Here is a 6,000-nt window from a genome sequence, read left to right as displayed (position 1 = left end):
CAGCGCCAATGGCGGCGATTCTCTGCACTGCGGAGAATTGCGTCCCGGCACCGGGAGGCATGGCACGATTCGCGCGGCACCGCGCCGATTCTCCGACCCGGCGGTGGGTCGGAGAATTCCAGCCCATAAGTACGGCCTTGCCTGAGAAATGCTTTGGGATGTCCTGAGGTCATTAAAAGTGTTTTGGAAACGCAAGTCTTTGCAGCTGTCTCGAGAAAGAGACCCTGAAATAGCATTCAAAATAGACTCGAGTCCACCCTCAATGTACCTCTGGCATTGTGGGTAGCTGCTAGAATCACCCAGCTTCATTTCCGTTGCATTTATTCGAGGTGAAAATTGGACGGTTTCCAAGATCCATGGGGCGTCATTCTCCGACCCCCCAGAGGGTCGGAGAATGGCTGTTGGCCGCCGTGAATCCCGCCCCCGCCGGTTGCCGAAGTCTCCGAAGGGAGAAAAGTCGGCGGGGCGTTAATGTCGCCGCTGCCGCGGAGAATGGCACGGGTCTGCGCAAGGCAGCCGATTTTCGGCCTGCCGATATTCTCCCTTCCGGATGGGCCGAAGTCCCGTCGACGTGATGACCGTTCACGTCGACGTAAATTAAACCTCCTTTTCATCAGCGTGACCCTGTGCTCCAGGTTCACGCTGACCAGCGTGGAGGTGAGTGACGGCCTGGGGGGTTGGCTCTGGGCAGGCGATGGAGTGGCCGCAGTCTGAATGTGTGAGGAGAGGTGTGTCTCGGGTTGTGTGTGTGTGTGCGGCGGGGGGGGTGGTTAGAGTGGGCTGGGCTCCGGGGGAGTGCCGGGAGTGGTGTCTGTGCCGGGGAGGGGGATGGGGGGTCCGTGCCGGGGAGGAGGTTGGAGTCCGTGCCGGGGAGGAGGTTGGGGGGGGGTCCGTGCCGGGGAGGGGGATGGGGGGTCCGTGCCGGGGAGGGGGATGGGGGTTCGTGCCGGGGAGGAGGTTGGGGTCCGTGCCAGGCAGGAGGTTGGGGGGGGTCCGTGCCGGGGAGGGGGATGGGGGGTCCGTGCCGGGGAGGGGGATGGGGGTTCGTGCCGGGGAGGAGGTTGGGGTCCGTGCCGGGGAGGAGGTTGGGGGTGGTCCGTGCCTGGGAGGGGGATGGGGGTCCATGCCGGGGAGGAGGTTGGGGGGTGTCCGTGCCGGGGAGGGGGATGGGGGGTCCGTGCCGGGGAGGAGGTTGGGGTCCGTGCCGGGGAGGAGGTTGTTGGGGGGGGGTCCGTGCCGGGGAGGGGGATGGGGGGGTCCGTGCCGCGGAGGGGAATGGGGGGTCCGTGCCGGGGAGGAGGTGGGGGGGGGGGGTCCGTGCCGGGGAGGGGGATGCGAGGGCAAGTGAGTTGGTCCACCTGGCCAGGTGCCAGCCTCCAACAGTTGGACCCATGCGGTCCATGCCACCTGGCTGGGGGGAGGAGGGGATATGGGCAATGATGACATGTCGTCGTTCCCCTCCCCCCCACCAGGCCATCATGTTTTCCGATCATCCAGCGATGTTGGCCACCGTGGCGGCAGCCGCTAATGTCTATGTTGCCCTGGATGAGGAGGAGGAGGAGGAGAAGCATGCCAGAGAGGCGGTGCAGGCTGCCGCAGATGGACAGGCGGCAGCCGCCCAGGCTGGAGGGACACCTGACCGACAGGACGAGGAGGGGGAGGAGGACGTCGCGGCCCCACGGAAACGGAGGCACCCGAGGGCGCCCCGTGTGTACCGGCCCCGGCAGTCATACCAGGACCTCACGGACCGGGAATGCAGGAGGAGACTCCAGATGAGGCGGGAAACCGTGGCACACATCTGCCACCTGCTGGCACACCTGTCACAGCGTGGCACTGGCGGGGGACACCCTCTCCCTGTGTCCGTCAAGGTTACGGTGGCCCTGAACTTTTATGCAACGGGGTCATTCCAGGCACTGAGTGGGGACCTGTCCGGCATATCGCAGACATCGGTGCACCGGTGCATCCGGGCAGTGACAGATGCCCTATATGCCATGGCGCACCGCTACATCCCCTTCCCTGTGGACCGGCCAGCCAAGATGCCCGGGCCGTGGGCTTCTCTGCTGTGGCCGGGTTCCCCATGGTCCAGGGCGCGATTGATGGGATGCACGTCGCCGTGCGGCCACCTGCAGATAACAGGGCCGTGTTCACCAATAGGAAGGGGACCTATTCGATGAACATAGAGGTGGTCTGCGACCACCGCATGATGATCCTGCACGTCTGCGCCCGTTACCCAGGCAGTGTACACGACTCATACGTGTTGTCGCGGTCATCCATCCCCGGCATGTACGAGGGACGCCATCCCCGGCTGAGGGGCTGGTTGCTGGGCGACAGGGGCTACCCATTGCGATCGTGGCTGATGACGCCTATACGGAGGCCACGCAATGTGGTGGAGAACCGCTACAATGATGCCCATGTAGCGACAAGGGGAGTGATAGAGAGGTGCTTTGGCGTGCTGAAGATGCGTTTCAGGTGCCTGGACCTCTCTGGGGGCGCCCTCCAGTATCGGTCAGATAGGGTCGGCCGCATCATTGTGGTGTGCTGCGTCCTGCACAACATAGCCCAGCAGAGGGGCGATGTGCCGCAGGCAGAGGAGGGCGGAGTGGAGGAGCAGCAGGAAGAGGCGCAGTCCTCCCCAGATGAGGGGGATGGGGGTAATGGTCAGGGCAGACGGGGTAGACACAGGCGGGTGGCTGTCCACCGTTACCGGCTGGCCCAGCGGGCACGGGACAGACTGATAGCCGCCCGCTTCACTGACTAGATGGGCGTGGGAATCGGGTACTTTGGCCACAGACCGCACACCATGGCAACAGCCGACCACCCACACCCCCCACCCATCCGCCCACCCAGCACCCTCACCCCCCTCCCCAACCCCACCCACCCCACCCGCATGCACACCCCCCCCCCCATTGTCGATCCACTTGCGGCACAACGGGCCGGGCTCACACAGTTGCGGGTGGACGCGTGTCTATTGCAGGCCATGGAGGATGATGACAATTCGCCCTGCGGTGAGCTCCTGGCTCCACATCGTTGGACGATGTCTGACCCATGGCCACAGTACCACCATCCACCCGGACCATCCCTGCATGCGGCTGTGACACTCCAGCGCACGGTCCCGTCCTCTGCCCGGGGGATGTTGATGGCGGCCCAGGGGGAACGGGGCAGACTCACCTGGGGCTGAGGTAAGACCACCCCTCACACACACACTTGCGCTCAACGTACATGACACCCCCGCACGCTTTGGACAGAGCACAAAGGCAGCTTCTGTAGGTGTAGCATTGACTTTAATAACCAAAGGAGTTCAAGCACGTGCCCTATCCCCTAAAACTCATCTGTGCCCTGCACCCGTGCCAACTTACTCAGTGTCTAATTGTTTGGCCTTACGGGCCCTTTGACTACGTCTACGTGGTTCCCCAGACGGTACAGCAGAACTGGAGGTGGACTCCTGTGATTCCTTCCCTCTGACACTGGATCCCTTTGGCGGCCGTTTCCTGGAGCGTCCTGGCCTAGATGGGCCAGGCTGCGGCCCGGGCGACTGGGATGGCGAGCTGCCAGCCTGTCCTGCCCGTTGCCCACCCGATGCACCTGGGACGGAAGGGGGGGGAGTCCAAGGTGTCGCGGTGTACCGGGACCTCCCCTACAGGGGGAGCCGGGATGGACCACACCACCTCCTCCTCCCTCGGGGTGCCCGATGGCCCACAGGCCTCTACATGGGTGGGGGATGCGAACGGTCTGGCCATCCGACGCCCCCCCGACATCTGGCGCTGCCAGTCCTGGAGGCTCGTGCTGGTATCGACAGGGGTCTGCAGGTTTGCAGCCATGGAGCCCAGGGGGTTGGCAAACCCTGTCTGTGACAGTGCGACGCCGGCTCGCACATGGCCACTGGCACCGATGCCCTCAGCGATGGCCTGCAGAGACTGGGCCATGGCCTGCTGAGACTGGGCCATGGCCTGCAGAGACTGGGCTATGGCTATGAGCGCCTCTGCCATCTGGCGCTGGCACTGGCTCATGGCCTCCTGTGAGAGGGCAGCCATGTCCTGGGCCACAGACGCCGCCTGCACGGAAAGCCCCAGGCCTCGCAAACCGTTCCCCATGTCTGACACCGTCGCACCCATTGCCTCCACAGCGGATGCCACCCGTGCGGTGTCAGCCTGGGTGTCACGCATGACCGGCACCACTCCCAGCTCCTGGACGCGGGTGGACTCCTCCACCTGCAACTGCAGCCGCCGCAAGCCGGCCGTCACCCTCTTCGCTCGTCTCCGTGTCGGTGGTTGCATCGGATCTATGTGTGGGTGTGGTAACTGCAGGAACCCGGGATCCATCTGGGCGGCAGATGTTCGCTTGGGCTGGGCTGCCCTCCGACCGCCCGGCCCCTCTGCTGCTCCTACCTCCACCTGCTGTACCGGGACGGCTGTGTTGTGCGCACCAGTGAGTGTAGCAGACGCCTCATCACTAAAGTGCCCAACCGAGGTGAGTGTTTCTGCGATGGTGGAGGGTTTTGGTGACAGCAGTGGCGTTGTGTCGTGCTCTTCGTCCCACTCTGAGTCCATGGCACTTTGGGGTGGGGGTTCGTCTCCACCCATCCACTCTGAGTCACTGTCCAGTATTTCGTCTTCCTGGGTAGTGCTGTCCCGGGTAGGGGTCTCCTGGGCAGTGCTGTCCCGGATAGTGGTGTCCTGGGTAGTGGTGTCCTGGGTAGTGGTGTCCTGGGCAGTGCTGTCCCGGGTAGTGGTGTCCTGGGTAGTGGTGTCCTGGGTAGTGGTGTCCTGGGTAGTGGTGTCCTGGCTCGGATGTGACGGGGGCCTGTGGCTGCCCCCCTCGTCGCTGGGTGGTCGCTCCCGCACGTGACGGGGGTGCCGTCACCCTGTTGCTCCAGGTCTCTCCATCTCCCGTGGTGTGCGAGGGGCATCCTGCGGGCGTCGCAAGCTGGAGGGTCCGGGTCTCTCCGCCTCCCGTGGCCTCCGAGGGGCATCATGCGGGCGTCGCATGCTGGAGGGTCCGGGTCTCTCCGTCTCCCGTGGCCTCCGAGGGGCATCCTGCGGGCGTCGCATGCTGGAGGGTCCGGGTCTCTCCGTCTCCCGTGGTCTCCGAGGGGCATCCTGCGGGCGGTCTGCATCTGCGGGGATGGGTGCCTGGACGTTTGGTCCTGCGATACACAATGAAGCATGCATGGTTCGACATCAGGCAGTGATCAGGTGATATGGGGGAGGGGGATATAGGGGAGGGGGGATATGGGGATGGGCTGTCGGTGGCTCACTTGCTCGTACGCCCCCGACCTCTGCATCAGCAACCTCCCGGTCCTCAGGTCCGCCAGCCAGTTCCAGGGCCCTTTCCTCGTGTTCGGTCAGTGGCCTCTCATCAACGGGGCCTCCTCCAGTCCTCACATGCTCCCTATTGTTGTGTGCGCGCTTCTCCTGTTGGGGGGGGGGGGTGGTGGCAGGGGTAAAAGGCAACACTGTTAGGCAGGTATATGAATGGACGCCATCGGTTGCGCGTGCATTGCAGAGGTTAAGGTTAGGGCTGGATTCACTTGGGGATATGGGGGATATGGGGGAGGGGGGATATGGGGGATATGGGGGAGGGAGGATATGGGGGATATGGGGGAGGGGGGATATGGGGAGGGGGGATATGGGGAGGGGGGATATGGGGGATATGGGGGAGGGGGGATATGGGGGATATGGGGGAGGGGGGATATGGGGGAGGGGGGGATATGGGGAGGGGGGATATGGGGAGGGGGATATGGGGGAGGGGGGATATGGGGGAGGGGGGATATGGGGGAGGGGGGATATGGGGGAGGGGGATATGGGGAGGGGGGATATGGGGGAGGGGGATATGGGGGAGGGGGGATATGGGGAGGGGGATATGGGGGGGGGATATGGGGAGGGGGGATATGGGGAGGCTCACCCTGCCTGCTCTGACGAGGTCGTTCACCTTCTTGTGGCACTGGGTGCCTGTCCGTGGTGTCAGGGCCGCAGCGGTGACGGCCTCTGCCACTTCCCTCCA

Source organism: Scyliorhinus torazame, chromosome 7 (assembly GCF_047496885.1).
Source record: "Scyliorhinus torazame isolate Kashiwa2021f chromosome 7, sScyTor2.1, whole genome shotgun sequence".
Lineage (NCBI taxonomy): Eukaryota > Metazoa > Chordata > Chondrichthyes > Carcharhiniformes > Scyliorhinidae > Scyliorhinus > Scyliorhinus torazame.
The sequence above is the reverse complement of the archived record's forward strand: the minus strand, read 5'-3'. Positions refer to the sequence as shown.